Raw genomic sequence first — 20,766 nt, 5'->3', positions numbered from 1 at the left:
CATCCTATCTAGAATAGTGCTGTGCCTTTATAGCTTGTGCCTTGGATACTCTGCCAAAAACGAACAAAACATCTGTTTGGTTCTCTTTCACGTCTTATTGCACTTAAACTTTCAAATACACACAAGGTTATGTCAAAAACACACAAAGTTCACATAAACACAGTTGGTTATGTCTGTGAATGTAAACAGCAGGGAAAGAAATCGCATGTGTATATTAGATCTGTGTATGAAAATGACAGCAGCGTAATACACAGTACCTACTGCTCTATAGGCTGTTAATATGAATCAAACAACAAAAGAAAAACAGAAAATCACTCCGCTTGATTGAATAACTTTAGTAGTTTTAATAAGAATGCATTTCTTACTTAAATGCTGCTGTTAAATGCTCTGGCGAGGAGATAAACATGGCGGACTGCATACTAAGCTAATAGTGTACAATAGCACAAAAGGGTGGTTGTGTACATACATTTTGGACACATAATTATGTTCAAAAACAATATAAAAGTGAATTTTGCATAATAGGTCCCGTTTAAATTTCTCTCAAAAAGTGTTACATTTCCCTAGCCATTGGTGAACCCTGCATAGGCGACGCATCTGTCAGAGCGGCACTATAGGTCAGTACAGGGCGCAGCTCAGACATACACACAGCTGGTTTGTCTTCTTACCACTAACCAAAAAGATTAATAATCTCTAATCCAGCTCTCTGTTGTGGTGAAACCGCCAAAATTAAAATGTAACCAAACTTTCCCTATTCCTGATATACACACGCTGACTTACTAATGATTTGTTTTAAAGAACTGTATAAGCGAGCTGGTTTTGATCAAGGGGCTGCTCACAATTAGAACAATGACAACAACAACAACAAAAAAAACTTCAATGTTGTTTGCATGTTTTGTACAATATGCAAAAAACATTGAATGTATAAATGTAGTTGTGTAATTGGTCACGTAATACCTGACACAAACATAAATCTAACAAATAATGCACGTGTCTTGCAAAAAGAAAAAAAATCAGAGGCCTATCTAAACGCCATAACAAACATGATGTGGTTGCTAAGGTAGAACGGTTTTCATTTTTATACACTTCCTTTTAGTCAAAAATAGCATACAGACTATGCCATACATCAGACCACATCCACCCAGCTGACCTGCACAATAGCTGCTCTGCTCACAGGAGGAGGGGACTTCCTGCAAACTTTGCCAATACATTGGAAAGTATCCATAAAATATGCAACATTGTTTGCCAGGTTTTTTAGCCCATATTGCATGATTTTTTTTTTTTTTTTTTTTGTCTTATGATTTTCTTACACTCTCTTTCAGGATCTCTATCTCTGCATTCTGGTTTGTTGGGGAAAGGAGGGAGAAGAAGATTAATATCGCAGAAACATGCCCGACAACTTTGTTTTAATAAAATCATTCTGTCAGATATAGTGTCACACAAAGTTTGGCACATGTACAGTAGTTTATTCAGCAAATAAATCTCATTTAAATTATTATGGTGCCCATTGTTCAAATGACCCTGAATACTATGGCAAGCAGTTTTGTCTTTTAATGTCATCAGTGTTACTTTATGTAATTCAATTTTGACAAGTAAAAATCGAATTCTTGAGCTCTACAACTGCATTTGAAAGACTATTTAAAAAGCTCTCTTACTGAATTCTCAATGATAAAAACTTTTATTAGCAAAAGTGCAGTTGTAGAGCTCTTGAATTAAAATACAGATACAACGTTTTTGATCTCAATTACGACATTATGACTTTTGACTAGTAAAGATGGTATTTTGACAAGACATCATTTCTATTATAGAGCTCAATCAAATTTCTACTTGTTTTCATCATATGCAAAACAAAACTGTTTATATTGTATCGGTTTGATTGTCTTTTTCTTTCCAGATCTTGCCTAGGGAAGAGGCTGTCATTTTTGGATATTGGCACAAGATTTTTTTTAAAAGTTTATTTAGAAAATATATTCAACATCCATCCATCCATCCATCCATCCATTTTCAATGTAAAACAAAATACTATTGTACAATCCATACTTTGAGTCTAGCCGACTCCTGGAGATACAGCAAGCTCAGTGTTAATGCTCTGCAACTGCTTTAACTCCCAAGGACTCCTGCCTTCTTGGACTTTCTCACTGCCCACAACGCTTTACCGCCTGGCCCCTATTAATATTCATGAGATGCAATTACCATAATGAGCTGAATAGAGAGCTCTAAAAGGCAATTCTGACTAGTAAGAATTACTATTGTAGATGTCTTTAATGAATTTGATGAAATCTATAATGCTATTCTAACTAGTCATAATTTCACTTGTAAAGATCTTAAAGGGTTAGTTCACCCAAAAATGAAATTTCTGTCATTAGGTACTCACCCTCATGTCGTCCCAAACCCGTAAGACCTTCGTTCATCTTCGGAACACAAATTAAGATTTTTTTGATGAAATCTGAACCACACATAGGCAGCAACGACATTGCACCTTTTGACATCCAGAAAGGTCTTAAAGACATTGTTAAAATAGTCTGTGTGACTACAACAACTTTATTGAACAATTTGAACTGTTGTCATATGCAGTTGATGTAGTGAACGCAGTGCAGGCTTCCGTGTTTACGTCCAAACGGCATCTCAGTATTGGCCGAAGCTGCACACGTGAGAAGCACGACGCATGCATGTGATGGTGACGTAGGAGTCGGCCAATAATGAGTCGACGTTTTGACGTAGAACACGAAAGCGCTGAACTGCATTCACTACGTCAACTGCGTAGGACAACAGTTCAAATTGTTAAATAAAGTCATTATTTTTGTTTTGTTTTGCACACAAAAAGTATTCTCGTTGCTTCATGACATTAAGGTTGAACCACTGTAGTCACGTTGACTATTTTACCAATGTCTTTACTAGATTTCTGGACATCAAAAGGTGCAATGACATTGCTGCCTATGTGTGGATCAGATACCCCCGGAATTCATCAAATATATCTTAATTTGTGTTCCGAAGATGAACGAAGGTCTTAAGGGTTTAACTAACCCTTTAAATGTATTACTAGTTGTAATAATTCTTACTAAATTTAATAATTTCAGATATCTTTTATTTGACTACTATAATTCTGACAACTCAAAATTGAATTATGACTAGTTGTAACTAATTACATATACATTACAAAGGTAACTACAATCTAATTTTGACAAATCATATTTGCAACATATCATATCTGTATATATATTGTAAAAACTCAACTGCAGATATCTAAAATAAAAAGCAAAACAAAACAATGGAAATCAATTGAGACAAATGACTAGTCAAAAGTGAATTACTAGTCAACATTGCATTGTAAATATCCCCCAAATGAATCATTACAAAATTACATTTTAGATATCTTCGATGTGAAATATAACTAGACAAAATTAGGGATGCACGAATCTCTAATTTTTGCTTTACACATTCCTTACCTGCTACTGTTTCAGATTCTGATAACCGAATTCTGTATATCAGCCAATACAGATCTGATACCAGAACTTCTTTTTTTCTTACATGCTAACTACACAATAATTCATTATAAATAAAGAGAAAACAGAGTCTATGGCAAAAAAAATAAATAAAATAAATAAATAAAAAATTATATATACAACTGTCAGAAATAGACAAAGTATTGGATTTGTCCGACAAATATGACAACAAAGGTCCATATACATGTACATCCCAAGTCAAAACTGCATTACATGTCTAAAATTGCGCTACTGAATCATAACCAATAATGCTGGGATCTTTTTAGGATAAAATGGCTTGCCATCGAAGACACTAAAGAATGCGTTTTGGTCAGATGTAAAAAGCACCTAATATTTCTTAAACAAAGCAGAATATACTGTTAGACACAAGCAAGGCCATTTGCAAAAAACATTTATTATGCCATGAACTTCGCGAAGTTTGGTAAACCCACCAACCTTTTTTACCCTCACAATTCTGAGATTCTGAGTCCTTTTTAGTTTTAGCTCCAGTAATGTTTAATATTTGGACCTAATGAAAATAAATAAAAACCTTCAACATTATATAGCCTAAAGTCGCTATAGGCCCTATCATGTTCCAACATTTAATCAATGGATGGCACATATCCACAGATGTCTGGGCTAAACCCAGAATATCCACTGACCCTAGAACCGCCCCTGAGTATATCATGTCTTTCTCCGCATCGTTTTTGTGCTGATGTGACGTTTCTTTCTTATGAGCATCCATGCACTAAATTTCATCCAAATGTCGCTAAAAAGAGGGCAGTATGGATGTGCATTGAGAGCTGTGTGAATGCAGTTAATAATCTGCCTGCCTCTGAACAGACTCATCTACCCTAAAACAAACCTATATCATTATTATTTTTTCACAATTAGTATCTCTTTACAATAAAATGAGCGTAATAATAATTTCATAACAACAAAGGCTGCTCGCACAGATTAGAAAACGATATGAATCACTGACTGCTACATTTCAGCAATGCCAACCGGAACAGGACGAAGTAACCAAATGAACAAAGAAGCAAACGAGCACATCCTTTCTCACTTACAGGACGCTGCTACTGTCTTTATGCCGATAGCATCAGTGGCATTTGGTGTCACTTGCATTAAAAATAGCGGTCTCGAATGAAACTCACCGACAACAAAGCGATGTCTGACAGCTGTCTAGTCTCTTTTTTTCCCTTGCGTAATTCTTGTCGAACTGACGTCTTTTATGCTAAACCTAGCTCGACGAATATGCCGTTTTTGCACAGCGACTTCCTGTGATTTGCAACATCGAGAACAGACAGGTGCAGTGGTGCAGCGAGCCCTTCCGATGCGCGCGCCAGTGAAGCTCCAATACGCGAGCACTGCGGTGATGTATTTTAAAGGTGAACGACGAGGATTTGACGGTTTCATCTCTCTCTCTCCCTCTCCCTCCCTCTCTCTCTCCCTCTCTCTCTCTCTCTCTCTCTCTCTCTCTCACACACACACACACACACACACACACGCACACACACACACGGTACAGCGAGTGTCCTGATCTTATTTCACACTCTCCTCTCTTGAAACAGACGATTTTTTTTTTCTGCAGATTTAGGGGCAAACGCACACTGAGCAAACGCAGCAGAATCGAATGCCAGAATTTCCAGTGCTTCTCCGTCATGTGAAGCCCGAAATGTTGCACTAAATAAATAATTCGCTATATTGTGGGCAACATCTAAACTAATCGCCAAGAAGGGTCTATTTATGAGGAATAAACACTTATTGTCAACAACAACACTTAAAACCGTGTCAAGTCTGTTCAAATCAGGATTCCACAGAATGACAAGCTATTATCAACTAAATGGAACATTTAGTGTGAATTGTGTTGTGCATTCATGACAAATTTGGTTATTTGTACAGTGTCTGTTTCCTCTTTCTGATATGGGAAATAACTGAGACCCCATTCTCACTCCACATATTTAAGTTTCAGTTTCACTTCCAATTTTTCTGACATTTCATAGTAAATTTAGTACAACTTTTTTTGGTATTATCATTTGAGACTGTCACAGTTGCACAAGGCTTTCGTCAACCCACACAGGTCCTCTATGGAACAGCCTAATCATTGGGCCTTTTTTTTAATGTGGCATATTTCTTTTTGTCATTGATGTTTACACTATAAAACATTTAGGATGCATTATAAAACATCCTAAATATTTAATAATGTCAATATGATTATCCTGCAGCCTCTGCATTCTACCAACTGTTTTTCACTTTGAAGTGCATCACCTGTTAATGTGTTTTTTTAAGTTGCACATTCAAGCATGATTAATTGGTAGCTGAAAATAGATGCAAATTTAACTGTCTCTGTTAAAACTTTCCACTTCACCACAACCCCAACTAGAGTAAAGTTGTTTTAACTTGTGTAGGCCTTTACTATTTGAGAGAGTTATATTATTCTTTGATACAAATGTATCTGTTGAGAACGTTAATATATGTAATCGAGAGAAATGAAACAAATTTATTCTATTTAATATTGTTTAGTAAACAGCATTTTTATACATAAACAGTATTGACATTAATGTCTTGTATTTAAGAATCTACATGTATATCATTGCGAATTGGCAACTAAAATGTAAATATTTTCATTTGTAACCGGGAACAAGATTTATTAATTGTGCAGGAAGATGTGCACAGCTTTGTTACCTCTCTGTGTTATCCTTTTTTATTTTGTTTGGTTAAAAGCTATATTTGATGTAGGATGAAAGATCTACTGCCTTAACTTGTACGGTCAGTGTTGACCAAGTCATTTATACACTGGCAAATCTGTGGAAACTAACATGACAATATTTCATTTTATTTATTTATTTAGTCAAAAACAGTTTTTAGATATGAAAGCTTGTTTCCGCCATGGAATTAAAAAATAAATAAATAAATAAAACATAATTGCAACTTTTTATCAATTCTGACTTTTTCTCACAATTGTGTGATATAAAGTCACAACTGCAAGTTACAAAGTCAGAATTGCGGGATATAAAGTCGCAATTGCGAGAAATAAAGTCATAATTGCGAGATATAAACTTGCAATTCTGACTTTTTTCTTGCAATTCTGACTTTTTTCTCGCAATTACGAGTTTATATCTCGCAATTCTGACTTTTATTACAATTGTGAGATATAAACTCGCAATTGCGAGTTATGAAGTCAGAATTGTGTGATATAAAGTCGTAATTGCGTTTTATAAAGTCAGAATTGTGAGATATAAACTCGTAACTGCGAGAAAAAAGTCAGAATTGTGAGTTTAACAGCATTTACTGAGGATTTGTTGACTAAGGGAATGGAAAGTAGTTTACTACTAATAACAGAATAACAGAATGTCTATTTGCTGTGTTATAGTATAAGTTTGTTATGCTTTTTTTCTCCATGTCCCCACACACATTCTAACAAATTAGTATACAGTCATTGCTTTTTTCGCCCCTGTATTTCATACAGCATATCCATATTTCAGCCAAACTGTTATGCTTTTGAAAATCTCAATGACCCATAGGGGCCTATGTAATACACTTAAACCATATCATGTTGCTACGATACACGGCTTGCTATGATGCACAGTGTTTCTTACAGTTTTAAATTCCCTGTATGCAGTGAGGGATTAAATGGAGAAAAGGTACTGATACTAGGGGGTCGCACTTGGCCAATGAGAATTGGCGAGTGGAATTTGCATGCGCCACTCCCCCGACACGGGTATAAAAGGAGATGGCGTGCATCTACTCATTCAGGTTTGTACTGAGGAGCTGAAAACATGTCCCAGCCACTTCAGTGGATAGTTCAGTGTTGTGGCAGAAGGCATACAACGTCTCGTTCCCTTCAACACGGATACAATAGTAACCAAGATGTTCCCTATCTGTCAGTATCTTCGACGTTGTATCGATTAATGACACTACAGGGGTCCCTATGGAAAGTGCCACAACAACTGACACGAGATTTTGGCAGTGCAGATGTCGGCAAGCTACTGCGGTAACAAGTGCACTCACAACGTTGTAACCTTCCCAACGCCCCACATAAGCCGTGTAGTCCTTCGTACCACGGAAGGGACAGAAAGGTCAGTAGTTACAGGTCACTATAGCTGGTCTTTTGACCTTTTCTTTCTTTTTTCTTCCTCCTAGGAGACCACATCCTGCCCGAGGAGAATACATCACATGGACTTAACAACCGGGAAGAAACACACGTGGAAGTCCCTGCGGTAGCCCATCACTAGATATTGTTGAGTAAAGTCGTTATTTTGTTTTTTTGGCGCACAAAAAGTATTCTTGTCCCTTCATAACATTAAGGTTGAACCACCGTAGTCACATGAACTGTTTTAAATATATGTTTAGCAGCTTTCTGGGCATCTGAAAGTGTTAATTATCTTGCTGGCAATACTGAGCCATCAGATTTTATCAAAAATATCTTAATTTGTGTTCCAAAGATGAACGAAGGTCTTACGGGTGTGGAACGACATGATGGTGAGTAATTAATGACAGAATTTTCATTTTTGGGTGAACTAACTCTTTAATGACGATAATACAAATAACAGGCAGGGCAACACACACTAAATGTAACGTAGACCGAACACTGAAGGACTGTAAGGGAAGAACTTAAGTAGAGAACACAAACGAGGATAATTAATCAAACATAGCTGACACATATGAACTAATAATGATGGTAACCAAGGAGGCAGATGAGTGGCGGGAATCTGAACAATGACGACACGTAAGGAATGAAAACAAACTGAAAGTCCATGAGAACTAAGACAAACCAAACATGCCTGTGACAACAACAAAATTGCTAAAATTTGTTATAATATTCATTTTATAATAAATGCAAAAGCAAAACATGCAAAAAGAACTAGGGAATGTAAATGGCAAATGAGCTAACGAGTGTCCTCTGCAGCCATCTACTGGTTATAGTGGTAATTTCATGTCATTTTCATCTTAAAAGTGTGTTTGTTTTCCACCAGGTGACAGAAATCCTCCTGTGAAGCGTGGCACATTTTCAATGTTATCTCCATGAATGACTTCTTTAAAGTTTATAAAGTTTATAACTTCTTTAAAGTTAATTTTGCTGCACAAAGTAGAGTTAAAAAATAATAGTGTTTAAAACATTACATGTGTTGAAATTTATTTTTTTTTTTTTAATATTTTACCCACATATTGCCAATCTAGACAATTAAAGTAATATACAGTTTGTGTATATTATGAATGAATAGTGAAGAATATTAGCTGGTTATTTAAAATGATTAGAAATTAATTCAATATTCAGGGCTAGTCTGGATAGTTAGTGTAGAACCTACTCTTTTGTTCATGCCTACACTAGTATGCAAACAATATATTAAATTATTATATAAAATAATTAATAAATTATTATATAAAATAAAATATTATTATTATTTTTTAAATCATACCCTTTTTGGAGGCTGAGCCCCCCTAATATTGAAATTCTAGAATCGCTCCTGGTTGTGGGTTTGTTTCGGAGAAACTGTTTGACTCTGACCGTCACCCTTATTATAGGGGCTGCTTCCTGTTTGACAGGAAGTGATGCGATACGCCGGTTGACCTTTATGTAGACTGGGAGGATGAAACTGTCATGCCATCCTGCATGACCTAGAACAAGGTGAACTAAACTTCCGTGTCAATGTGTAATTTCTCTCCACTTTGTTTCCTCCATGCTCACATCTTTTGCACTTTTGATATATAAGCATACAATGCTAAATACTGTTTGTTCTGCAAAGTTGAATTTTAACATTTTGAATAAGTTTTTTCTGCATATCATTGCTTTAATCTCCACCATAATCCTGTACATTTTATTATGTTTTTCATGTGGATAAACAAAACACATTTGTCTAACGCTAGACTATGGCTCTGTTTACACCTGCTATTAACATGACTCTTGTGTGATACAATCACAAGTTGTCAACCAAGACAGTTATCACATGTGTCTCAAATGCATATCCTGTGATCACTTGGGATTGGATTTAGTTTGAGGGGATCTTTGATTTCATGAATACAGCTCTCCTCAGAAGTTTACCATTTATAAAATAACTAAAAGAGGGATCTTTCACAAGACAAAAGAATAACAAAATTTACATAAATTATCCTGGTCAAAAGTTCAAATATGTATGGTTTTTATTATTGTGTGTTGCTTCCTCCAGCATACTGTACTTCAAGTCAGTCTGTCACTGCAAGTTGATATCATACTGAATTATTTAGCACATATTGATCTTGATGATTTAAAATGTACTTTACATTTAATTTGGACATTATTACAAAGCACACTTTTTAAAAGAGTACTTAAGTCAAGAAAGTGTAATCTTTAAGTGCCCTTTTATTTCATTAAGATTTGAAGTACACTACAAATACACATTCAATATAATTAAGTACACTCCTTTTTCACAAGAATCCTGAAATTGTGTGGTTCATTAATAGTATCTCATTTCTCTGTGATTATAGAACAACCTGAGTAAAAAAATTGCTGCCACAAGTTCCCCTGGTACTTGTGCAAGGTCACCCCAGTGCTTGAGGCAACACTGTATTTTTAGCATATGACACTGAACACTAAATAAAAAATAAATGCTATTTTGTGTTCAGTGTCAAAAATATGGTTGCTCGACAAAAATAGCAGAGGACTGACAAAAATGTGTCCATACGAAAGTGTAGTAAATAATCATAAACTTGGAAGGACAAAGAGGTTGACTAAAACATTATTCAGTTATTCATGTGAAAACCATCAGGCCACATTCAGGATATGCTTAAAAAGTCAACGAATTTTGCTCCTCCTCCAAAGCAAGCTTGAGAACAAGAACAAACCTCAAGCAGGAAGTTTACAACTTGGTTCATAAGTTTGAAATGATGTGAAAAGTGTACAAAGGCACAGATAAGAGACATCAATCAGACACATTCACACAAACGCAACAAATTATACAATTGGAATTTAAAGCTGCTGAATCTGTTGGCTGCATTTGAAAAGGCAGGGTTTTTTTTGAGTTTTGTGTTTGTATAACATAAAGAGGAAGAGGAACTTGTATGTCAAAACAACACAATGGAATTAAGTTGGGTAATTTAAATGAGAGTATTTTACTCTTTATGCTACTATTGTTAGGTTGTTTTCTATGTTTGAGTTCAGGCAACTTCCTCTGTCTATCTGTCCATTTAGAAGAAGTAGTAGGATACTTTTAAAAAGAGTACTTATTTTTGAAATAATACACTTCACTTTTTGAACTGAACTTTACAAATAATCCAATTAAGTGTGAAATGAATGTAACTTATTTTGAACGCATGATAATAGCAATTAAATAAAAATGTATTAGTTTAAATGTATATTAAATTTACTTACAGCTTTTTTGACCCACGTAAGTAGGACTTGAGTACATCTTTATATGTAATTTCATAACTTGTCTTTGAAATACAGCGTGCTATTGAATGTACTTCAAGCATTTATGGTCAAATAAAATATACTTTAATGCATTTCTATTTTAATTTATATGACATGCATTTCAATATATTTGTATTCACACATTTGTAATAAAGTTGCAATTAAGTACATTTAAAATAAATTAACTTTAAATGTAATATTGAATAACACAGTACAGTTAAAATTATAACTTTGGAGCAGTCTGGTGACTTGATTCATAATCAAAGTAAATCATTTTTTTTTCTACAAATGTAAAACTTTTTTATTATGGGTAGGCCTAATTATAACTAATTAGCATTATATAAAAACAGTAGTGGTCTGTCCTCATTTATGTGTGTGTGTATGTTTAAGATGTCTACAGAAATGGGGCTTATTGCCCAAGTAGGCAGGAAGAACAACTGTTCTAATGAAAGAACAGAGAGACACACTCTCACAAAGAAAGATATAGTAAGAAGACTTCCTCCATCACTACATCCATTATACTTCTGTTACACTGTTCACTCTGTCCATACTAACGTCTTTGCACCTGCGCCTGCTTCAGAGCCTTTCACCATCCTTCTTTTCCTACTTTACATTCTCCTCTCATCTCACTATTTTACTAATATAAACTTAGACTATCACTCTTTGAAATAAAGATCAGAAAAGGGGGTTTTCACAGCAATGCCACATAAGAAACATTTTGGGTTCCGCAAAGAACCTTTCAGCGATCAGTTCTTAAAAGAGGTTCTTTTTCTTAGTGTGAAGAACATTTTAATAATCTAAAGAACCTTTTTCGACTATAAAGAACCTTTTGTTGAATGGAAAGGTTCATGGATGTTAAAGGTTCTTCATGGAATCATCAACGTCAATTAAGAAACTTTATTTTTAAGAGTATATGTCATCATACATTAGTAAAGAAATGATCATCTGCCCTTTTATTTTTTTTTTTTTTTTTTTTTTTTTTGAGAGTTAATGCATGTGGTAATATTGGTAAACAAGCTCTTTTCAGCCTGCCTTAGAATTGGAAGATATGGAAAATAGGGTTTGGAAACGTCTTGTGAGAAGTATCATCTCAATGTTGTGATTTTTTCAGTTGCATCTCTTTGGCCAAATACTGTAAAAGTACATGTCATTTACCTGCTGAAAATGTAGGACATGAGGCACTAGGAGTGCATTTACAAATTCTTAGCTTATGAATATTAATTAGGCCATGCAGACATTGCTTGATATGACCTTCCTAGAGTGCCCATTCGCTTGGCCTAATTAATATTAATGAGCTAGAGGTAAGCTGAGCCCTGGGCTCATTTTTCTAATATCAAGCTCATTTGAAATGTCCATCAATCAGCTAGGTCCAGGTTTCAGTTATTTGCTTCTTTTTAAGGAGTTTACAGAGTGTCTGCTAAATAGCACATGTGACTTTTCCAATGTGATTACGTAATGCGTGATTACGTAAGCGTTTGTGATTAAAAAGTATATACATTTTTATTTTTTTTTAGAAAATGACCGATCGTTTCACTAGATAAGACCCTTATTCCTCGGCTGGGATTGTGTAGAGCCCTTTAAAGCTGCATTGAAACTGCAGTTTTGGACCTTCAACCCGTTGTACCCCAGTGAAGTCCACTATATGGAGAAAAATCCTGGAATGTTTTCCTCAAAAACCTTAATTTCTTTTTGACTGAAGAAAGAAAGAAATATATAAACATCTTGGATGACATGGGGGTGAGTAAATTATCAGGAAATTTTAATTCTGAAGTGAACTAATCCTTTAAAAATTGGACATAGTAAATATACATCCTGCTTAACTCTTTTTCACGTTCAAAGATTTGACGGATCAGACATCTCCAATATGTCGGTCAAAGAGCTCTTCATCTGGAAAGCATCTACTCAGTACAAACATTTGATTAACATCTTACACTCTGAATCATAAACATCTTAAAGATATTTAAATGTGAGTTTTAAATCTCACCAGCCTCTCTTTACAACACAGTTTTAAGTGGCTTTTTAAGAAGATCCATAGGATCTAATTTGAAAGCATAACAATTGAATGTTTAAGAAACATCAGCCAATTAAGCATTTGTGTTTGAATGAGAATGCATATCTTAAACAGAATTTAATGGAATGGTGGTGGGGCTTAAGACATTATTGGTCATTCAATGCTTCTGTGAATAAAAAGGACCAATAATAACAAGGTCTGAGATTAAGAAGATGATAAAAGTTACTTAAATGTAAAAAGTTTTGGTTACACTTTATTTGGTAACACTATTTTACAGTGTCATTTTTACACGTGTTACATGTAGTTACTATAGTAATAACTATAAATTATGCATAATTACATGCAACTAACCCTAAACCAAACCAAGCCCTAATCCTAACCCTATAAGTACATGTAGTTACTTAATATCACTCAGTACTTAAATGTATAATTACAGTGTAACAAAGACACCTTAAAATAAAGTGTAACACTTTATTTTAAGGTGATGTAGTTACATTGTATTTACTCAAATAAGTACTGAGTGATATTAATTAACTACATGTACTTACTATACAGTTACGGTTTGATTTAGGGTTAGTTACTTGTAATTATGCATAATTTACTGTTATTACTATAGGAAGCACATGTAGTAACATGTAACTACGTCACCTTAAAATAAAGTGTTACCAAAGTTACAATTTTGGCCATTTTTGCTTTTGAAGAAACAGTTGAGGAGAGAAAGAAAGCAATAGAAAGTGGGAAAAAAAGACCATGAGTCCAGACTCAAACACAAACTGCTGTTGCGATATTTGGCAGAGCTCTGTTCATAAGGCTATGGCTCCGACAAAATGTAAAATGTTTTATATATTGAATAATATGAATCATGAATATTTATCACGTTGCTTTTGACCAGAGTGATTTACTGAAAACAAAATGCAGACTGTGAAAGGTGAACACTAGTTTCTGGATTACTGATTGCGTGTTAGTCCTACCCATTGCCTATGGTCTTGCATTGTCAGAATGTCTATAATTAAAGTCACCATGAAATCAAATTGACAGTTCTTGTTGCTGTTGTTGTTTTATGGAATATTGCAGTATTAATTATAAATGATTTATTCGTGCACATCATTTGTGCCTCATGTGCCTCATAATTTGTGATCAAAATAAATTCCCCTTCCTCTTGCAGCAACATCGCTTCCTTTCTCTGATGATGTGTTTACTGGCGTGAGGGCGGGACAACCTGTCACTCACATCAGATCCACCAATAGCAAACCACAACCATCCAACCATCCAATCAATTCCCCATGGTCAAAATCAAGTCCTGCCCTAATTTTTTTCTTGTTGCAGAAGCCGATTCACCTGGATATACGTCACAATACGGAAAAAAGGACTATCGCAAATTCCCCTTTCATGCCGACTTTTGTGCCGCAGATCCAATCCGAGTTATTAAATATTGAATTATCGAAAATATACAGGGATGCGCAGAGTTTCTCAGGGGCAGGGGCAAAAAGGGGCATCTATCAACGGAGTAATTCCAATATAACAATTACTACACTAATTATCAGCCTATATATATATATATGCCCCTTTTATATATATATATATATATATATATATATATAGTCAAACCAAAATTTATTCAGATACCTTGAACATTTCATTCATTATTACAGTTTATTCAGTTTAAAAAAATGGTAATAAAATATGACAAGATCTTAGAGGTAAACTGTGTCAGAAAAAAATTAATCTTAATTAATTCAGATAACACTTAAGCAAAACATGGTCAGGTCAAAGTGTCTGAATAATTTTTGGTCCCAAATATTTATGGGTATACCCAAGAATTTTTGGGTATAATATGTCCAGTTTACTTTATTTTGCTATCCTCACTTACATAAATGAACTATAGTGTCCTGCACCCCCTACTAAAAAAATATAAAAAATGATATCTAGTGTCTGAATAATTTTTTATTTGACTGTATATGTGTGTGTGTGTGTATCAGTACAGATTTGAGTTCTTTTTTTGCGACTTATCGCGCTTGAGTGGTTTCATAGCACTTGAATAAATGATAGCGTGATCATATACAGTAGCGCAGACAAAGGATGACAGAAAAAAACCCTGGATGTTTACATATAGGCCTATATATCCCAGACATTGTGGGTTATTTTTGTGGCTTCTCAAAAGATAATGCAATCTGTCTCCCTTACTATAGCTCTTAGGGTATATAGAGCATTAGGACATGCATCTACATCAACATAGCTTCCCATCATTTGGGTCAAAGCATTTAATATTTAAGTGTTCCATTTTAACATTACGCTATATTTAGCTTCACTTGCAAGTTAGAGCAGGGCAGCGAAAGTGTAATGGAATAAAATAAAAATTAGTGAATGTATTCATGCACTTTTTAGGCTTTTTTTTCTAGTTAATAATGTTTAGGGAGTCATTCTTATTACCTCACACTGTCATATGTCTGAGCAAAGGAGATTGTTTGTCTTTGCCAAAATTGATCATTACATTTTTGTTTTCAGAGTTAACATTTTTGTACATTTCTTTGCTCTTCTTTGATGGTGATATTTCACACAGCAGTTGGTTAGGTGGCATTAAAGCTCTGAGTTTCCCACAGACACTCACAGCACTTTCATTGATTTTCGGCTCCTTGCACCAAGGAAATGCTAAGACATACACATACTAATGTTGAATGCTGTTTTTTTCCGGCATTATCATTTGCTTGAGAAATCCTGTATTTCATCAGACATGTAGTGCATGTTTTTCATGTGTAAACATATATGCAGACCTTAGATAAGTCTGTATCTGTGTCTAAGCACATATATAAAATTTGGCAACATGATCTCATGGTATATTTCTTTGTATTTCACTACACATACATCTAAACGTTTAAACCTTACAGACCCTCCAATCCTTATTTAATCTATGCATATTTAATTCATGGAATTAATCAGTTGATTCTGCTGTATTTACGATTATGTTTTCAATCACATTTATTTTATTACATTTCATTCTGTTGTGTGTGACTTCTGGTGCCAGATCGTTTGAAAGACTGTACACTGTCATTGTACACTGAAAAGTAATTTTGTTCAGGTTTGGGGATAAGGTTATGGGATCTAAAATATATAAATATTTATAATATAAACGATTCATAAATATTTAACATTTCTGTATTGGTAATACTGCTTACATTTTAGATGTCAGTGCAGCCGTTTGTTTGTTTGAACAAAAAGTACAAAAAGTATGTATTTAATGTATTAAATATGCATTATATTTTATGTACAAATACCTACATGTAAACAATGAGACCAGACTGAAAATGGATACACATCTGTATGCTATACATTCACTAAGGCCTCTGTATCTCAGCATCACAAAGTTGAAAAGACATGACCAGCTTCCCCAGCACAACTTCAAGCACTGAAAGTAAAAATTGGCAGTACTGGTCCAAGAGCAATATTATAAGAAAACTTAAGCTAACAGTTTGAATTACAGTGATAAATTCTGCCATTTGTCTTTTAGCCCAGATAAAGGAAAAACCTTCATAGGTTTTCAGTACCAAAATGATGCTACTCTTGTGAAGAAGAAGAAGTGTGCTTAACTGTATTGAATATACACTTGTAGTGTACTTCAGATCTATTTTTAAAATACTGTACTTGCTGATAATATAATATTAATAAAATAAAAGGCCACTTAAGTGTACTTAAAGAGTTAGTTCAACCAAAAATGAAATTTCTGTCATTAATCACTCACCCTCATGTCGTTCCACACCCGTAAGACCTTCATTCATCTTCGGAACACAAATTAAGATATTTTTGATAAAATCCGATGGCTCAGTGAGGCCTCCATTGACAGCAAGACAATTAACACTTTCAATGCCCAGAAAGCTACTAAAGACGTATTTAAAACAGTTCATGTGACTACAGTGGTTCAACCTTAATGTTATGAAGCGACGAGAATACTTTTTGTTTGCCAAAAAAACAAAATAATGACTTTATTCAACAATATCTAATGATGGGCAATTTCAAAACACTGCTTAATGAAGTTTCGATTCAGTGGTTCGGAGCGCCTATCAAACTGCCAAAGTCATGCCCCCCAGTGGTGAACCATTGAAATTTCGAAACACTTTTGACATAACGAAGCCTCGTTTACTGAAATCACATAACTTTGGCAGTTTGATACGCGCTCCGAACCACTGATTCGAAACAAAAGATTCGTAAAGCTTCGAAGCTTCATGAAGTAGTGTTTTGAAATCGCCCATCACTACATATTGATGAATAAAGTCATTATTTTGTTTTTTGTTTTTTTGACACACAAAAAGTATTCTTGTCGCTTCATAACATTAAGGTTGAACCACTGTAGTCACATGAACTGTTTTAAATATGTATTTAGTAGCTTTCTGGGCATTGAAATTGTTAAATGTCTTGCTGGCAATGGAGGCCTCACTGAGCCATTTTATCAAAAATATCTTAATTTGTGTTCCGAAAATGAATGAAGGTCTTATGGGTGTGGAACGACATGAGGGTGAGTAATTAATGACAGAATTTTAATTTTTGGGTGAACTAACCCTTTAAGAGAGTACAATTTCATGAATGTTTCTCAACACACAAGTACACTTTTAAAACTGCACTTTGTAATAATGTCAAATTAATTTTTACTTTAAAGTACATTTTAAATGATTATTTTATAATATTTTGTCATGCTTTAAAGAAGCAGTTATTTTGATGTGTTGACTAACATAGTAAAGCACGTGTAAAGTATGTGATTATAATTTTTAACTACTGTGTAATATTTGATATTACATCTAATATTTTTTGAATGTTCAAAATTGTAACTTCATCATTACAAATTTGCAATTACAAACAATAGAAATTATATTAAAGTATATTTTAGTTTACCACAAATGTGTGTCAGTACATTCGGCAGTACACTGTACACCATATTTCAAAGACAATAGAAGTAATTATGAAATTGCATAAAAAGATGTACTTAAATCCTACTTAAGTGGGTCAAAATTCAACTAATTACATTTAATATAATTTAAACTATAATACATTTTCATTTAATAATAATAAAATGCAATTCCATAAAAATACATTGGAAGCAGGTTCTACTTCATATACTGTAGATAATTTATAAGTAATGATTTCAACAGTCACACCTCCAGGAAAAAAAAAAACAATCAAATGAAGCCAACAAGCACATGTGTTATTGTAGCACCTGATAAGACAGAGAAAGAGAAAGGACTCAGTGCATATCATCACCACATCACAGCCTAATAAATGTGACAAGGTGCAAGATGCCATTGTGCAATTATCCACATTATACGTCAACTGCACAGGGTCAAGTGCTGCCATGAAAAGCCATGCCGTCGTACCCTTTGTTGTGCATGCTTACGTAAGATTTCTGTCCTTCCTATTCTTTTATCGCTCTGTATTCCACTCCCTCCATTCTCATCTATTATCAACGTATCCCTAGAGCCCGGAGAACAACCCTTCCCCCCATCTTACCAAACAAATGAGAAAGAGATTGATAGAGACACTACAGCGCATCTTGCATTTTCCTTGCCACCTTGAACACCATCAGCAGCAGAGGTTGCGGAAATAACTTCAGTGCAAATCATCTCTGCAAACTTCCCAGTCGTCCTTTTTATGAATCCACACAAATAAAATGTGGAAAAAATCCTTACCTTTTTAGTCTGTTTTTCTCATTCCCTCATATTTTTTATCTCCATAATCTCTCGTCTATCATCTAGTGCACATCCTCAGCAAAGATCTGCAGTGGCTCGGTGTCTGTGTCGGAACAGCGGTCTGCGCGTGTGCGCGTGTGTGCATGTATGCGAATGCAAGCCAGCAATGACGTGCAGACGTGTGAAGCTAGCAGAGCACAGTTTCAACCTCAGACATCACTTCCTCTGCCTCACAATGTGTTTCCCTTTACTGTGTTGACACATCCTCTTCTCTGTCTCTCTCCGTTACTTGTATCCTTCATACAAACCACACATGCAAAGGCAGAACGGGATGTACACTCTTAAATATAAAGGTTCTTTATTGGAATCTGTGGTTCCATAAAGAACATTTCATTTCACATTCATGGAACCTTGCACAAAAGGTTCTTTATAGTGGAAAAAGATTCTTTAGATTATTAAAACGTTCTTCACACTAAGAAAAAAAATGGTTCTTTTGGGAACTGTTCACTGAAAGGTTCCAAAATGGTTCTTCTATGGCATTGCTGTGAAACCCCCTTTTGGAACGTTTATTTTTAAGGGTGTACAGCAAGATGTGCAGTTTTAAATGAACAGAAAAAAAAAAAAAGGTTCTTACCTCCCAGTTTTTATCTCAATTCCACATAAACGTTTCGATTCATGTTAGCATTTTTGTGAACTCTCTCTCCCAGAGAAGGCTGTTTTTCTTTCACCCAAATATGTCAATGCAAGATCCACCCTTGACAGCTTGCCCTGAGAAGCTCACTATGCCCCCTTCGTACTGTTCTTACAGGGGCAGGTTGGATTGCTCTCCGTCTTTTTCTGCCCCTCTCTAGCATGCTGCCTTTAATACCCATTCACATCAAACTAAAGCCGACCCCTTCCTCCGCCCCGCATACGCTATTGCTCTCCACCCCCTCCTGTGTTTTCTCTCCTTCACCCTCTTGCTTGGATCTCTCTTGCCCTCTGGCTCCTCAGCCTCCTCCTCACTGTAGCTACAGTAATCCTTTTTCTAGACTAATGGATGGATGATTAAAGAGACTAGATTAGTATGGAGTAGAAATGATTCTTCTCCTCTTAAAGTAAAGGTTCCAAAAGGGTGTTTTTGTAACGATGCAATAGAAGAACCATTTTTGAGTTCCTCAGGAAAAAAAAAAAACACTGTTAATAATATTCTTAAAAGAACCATTTTTTTTTTAGTGTGAAGAATCTGTTTCCACTATAAAAAAGCTTTTTTGAAATGGAAAGGTGGTTGTTAAAGGTTTTCATGTAACCATCAATGTCAATAAAGAACCTTTATTTTTTATTCTCTTTTTGTGCTTGTGTGTGCACATAACCCTAAACACTTCTGACACATGTCAGCACAGACATACGCAGTCGTTCACTTGTGATGTGATATAATGACTAGGACTGGGAGAGGCTCTCCTCTAGATTCATTATTACAGCAAGAGGACTCTGCTATGGCTTGGCCATCTGGCAGCAGAATGTGGGGTGACCCTCCCTGATACTAACTGAACACCACGGAAGTAGGGGAGGAGTGATTTGGGGGGTTGGTCGATGTGTCACACACACACACACACGTACACACGCACACACACACACACACACACACACACACAAAGCCTTTTTGTTTGATTCCCAATTGACAATATTACTGTAAGAAAGGAGAGTATGAGATCTTGTTGTTGGTTCATAATATCTATCAGAAAGGTGTTATTTTATAGATTATGTAAATTAAATTTTTATACAGTTTCTTATTGAAACCTTGCAGATGAACAAACCACAATCAGAGCTCTAACAGCTGCGCTGTTATCCTTAAATAAAACTAAATGAAGCTGAAATAAAATTACATATAAATGTTAGATGGAAAAGCTAACTGCAATATGTTTAAGCTGAAGTACTAAAATTACTAAAACTAAAACTGAAATAAAAATAAATTCAAGCTATACAAAAACGGTAACACTTTATTTTACAGTGCCGTAGTTACATGTTACTACATGTACTTACTATAGTAATAACAGTAAATTATGGATAATTACAAATAACTAACCCTAAACCTAACCCTAACGTTAACTGTAACTCTATAGTAAGTACATGTAGTTAATTAATAGTACTCAGTACTTATTTGAGTAATTAATGTAACTACGGCACTGTAAAATAAAGTGTAACCTAAAAAAATTAATAAAAATGACAAAAGCACAT

General features: G+C 34.9%; 1 protein-coding gene across 6 annotated transcripts in view; it reads right to left on the bottom strand.

Annotated features, from left to right (window-relative positions):
- The window catches only part of zmp:0000001168 (signal-induced proliferation-associated 1-like protein 2), a 63,988-nt gene extending 44,553 nt beyond the window's left edge, over positions 1 to 19,435 (bottom strand). For 2 of the 6 annotated variants that reach the window (XR_007930831.1, XM_051899218.1), the window contains exon 1: positions 18,550 to 18,728. The gene's annotated coding sequence lies outside the window, so the exon portion shown is untranslated. Of the gene's footprint in view, positions 1 to 4,633; positions 4,861 to 18,549; positions 18,730 to 19,183 lie in introns of those variants that run through there. The other 4 variants (XM_051899216.1, XM_051899215.1, XM_051899219.1 and 1 more) reach the window with 4 other exon arrangements.
- Positions 19,436 to 20,766: the final 1,331 nt, after the last annotated feature.

Source organism: Ctenopharyngodon idella, chromosome 7, assembly GCF_019924925.1.
Source record: "Ctenopharyngodon idella isolate HZGC_01 chromosome 7, HZGC01, whole genome shotgun sequence".
NCBI lineage: Eukaryota > Metazoa > Chordata > Actinopteri > Cypriniformes > Xenocyprididae > Ctenopharyngodon > Ctenopharyngodon idella.
This window is presented reverse-complemented; position numbering and strand designations above follow the sequence as displayed.